This window comes from Schistocerca cancellata, unplaced genomic scaffold (assembly GCF_023864275.1).
Source record: "Schistocerca cancellata isolate TAMUIC-IGC-003103 unplaced genomic scaffold, iqSchCanc2.1 HiC_scaffold_13, whole genome shotgun sequence".
NCBI classification, from domain to species: domain Eukaryota; kingdom Metazoa; phylum Arthropoda; class Insecta; order Orthoptera; family Acrididae; genus Schistocerca; species Schistocerca cancellata.
Genome location: NW_026046078.1, coordinates 1 through 2,500, shown reverse-complemented (window position 1 = coordinate 2,500; position 2,500 = coordinate 1).

The window sequence follows — 2,500 nt, the reverse complement described above, 5'->3', positions numbered from 1 at the left end:
TCTCAGGTCCCGGCGGCGCGCAGCGCCGTCCTAAGTACTTGGTCGGGTTCGAGAGAGGCGCAATCGCCCGGAGTTAGGCGAGTAGACGCTTTAGGTGCGACCACCCGTGCTCCCAACTGAGCTTGCCGCTGCCGACAGAGGCCCGGGAGCGTGCTGTCGTGGCATTGCCGGCGGGAGACAACACGCGCCACCTACGGTGACCGGCAGCTCCAACGCCAGCGCCACAGAAGGGCAAAGGCCCCACGTGGGTGCCGAAGCGAACTCTCCCAGCACAGCGCACGTGCCAACACGTCTGCACAACTGCGATACAAACCACCAGCGAGAACCGCTGGGGCGACCGAGCAGCAGACGGCGTCGCGGGCGCCGAGTGCCGGGCGGCGGCGCATCCTCAACGCACACAGTCCTCAGTCGGACCAGCACACTGCAGATGTCCACCGCGCTTCGCACCGGGCCCGCGAGGACCCACTTTGGCCGCCCGGCGCCGCGCGCAGGGTGCCCCGGCGCGCAGCTGCGCCGCCTGCCGCGTCCGTCGGCCGGCGCGCCTGCCACTGGGCGCCCCCACCAGCCGGCTGTAGCGCGTGCGCCCACGCACCGCGCGGCCAGCACGCCGGGCGGCCCCCCCTCACCGGCCGGGGACGGTCCCACCCAGCCACCGCCGCGTATCGCTTCACACACAGATTTGCCCTTACTGATTTACCTCCAGCAACAACAACCGCACCACAATGGGTTTACCAGTTGTTCATTTGCGTAACGTCACCAGCAAACGTAGACGTCCATCCCAGTTTGCAAATGCAACGATTATTGCATACCTGTCTGTTAGGTGTCACGACACACTACGTCTGCCCACATACACGCAACAAAATGTGCACGACTAGAGAACACGTGGGAGGTGGCCCCCTACGTATGCGATGTCCATTACGAGACCGACTGTCAACCAGCATCTGTACCATGTCGCAGATGTGGAACGCGGTGCACCATGCTATCACACTGTGTGAGAAGAGACGACTACGTTTGAATACACGCGCCACTACATCAACAGACGGCTCATGCTGATCGCCATCCAGGGCGTCCGTTAATCCCACACGTCTCTATGGCGTACCACACTGCAATGTAGCTGTTATGGGGAGACGGCACGTGGCTGAGTGCACAACATTTGGACCGTATGGTTCGCTGTTGTTGGGCGCAGTCGTTGTACGGTCACACATGTGCCACAGCGTATCATGCAGTACATACGGACCTATGTGCAGTACAATGTGAGGGTTAAGCTTACGACATCAGCGGACAGTGGACACAGGCCGTACCACGACGTAGACTGAGCGCTTCGACATGCGAATGCCAGTGAACAGCTGCGAAGGGCATTGAACACGCAAGCACCTGAACGACCAGCGTGCGAAGGCAGGGGGGAGGGTGGGGGCGATGTACATCCTGCAGTCGTCCACATTACAGTGTACAGCGGGAGCATGTAAAAAGTAAGCAACACTTGCGAAGTGTTGAACATGAAACGATACACAAGAGGGTGGGCGGTGCGAGTAGCGAACTATATTCAGAGGGTTGTGGTTAGACAACACTGGATTAATGTAACGTGTCATATGCCAATTACAGAGCAGGTTAAGGCACAACTTGGGTTAGGTTAAGGCACAACGTGGGTTAGGTTAAGGCACAACTTGGGTTAGGTTAAGGCACAACGTGGGTTAGGTTAAGGCACAACGTGGGTTAGGTTAAGGCACAACGTGGGTTAGGTTAAGGCACAACGTGGGTTAGGTTAAGGCACAACGTGGGTTAGGTTAAGGCACAACGTGGGTTAGGTTAAGGCACAACGTGGGTTAGGTTAAGGCACAACGTGGGTTAGAGGTTAAGGCACAACGTGGGTTAGGTTAAGGCACAACGTGGGTTAGGTTAAGGCACAACGTGGGTTAGGTTAAGGCACAACGTGGGTTAGGTTAAGGCACAACGTGGGTTAGGTTAAGGCACAACTTGGGTTAGGTTAAGGCACAACTTGGGTTAGGTTAAGGCCACAACTTGGGTTAGGTTAAGGCACAACTTGGGTTAGGTTAAGGCACAACTTGGGTTAGGTTAAGGCACAACTTGGGTTAGGTTAAGGCACAACTTGGGTTAGGTTAAGGCACAACGTGGGTTAGGTTAAGGCACAACGTGGGTTAGGTTAAGGCACAACGTGGGTTAGGTTAAGGCACAACGTGGGTTAGGTTAAGGCACAACGTGGGTTAGGTTAAGGCACAACGTGGGTTAGGTTAAGGCACAACGTGGGTTAGGTTAAGGCACAACGTGGGTTAGGTTAAGGCACAACGTGGGTTAGGTTAAGGCACAACGTGGGTTAGGTTAAGGCACAACGTGGGTTAGGTTAAGGCACAACGTGGGTTAGGTTAAGGCACAACGTGGGTTAGGTTAAGGCACAACGTGGGTTAGGTTAAGGCACAACGTGGGTTAGGTTAAGGCACAACGTGGGTTAGGTTAAGCACAACGTGGGTTAGGTTAAGGCACA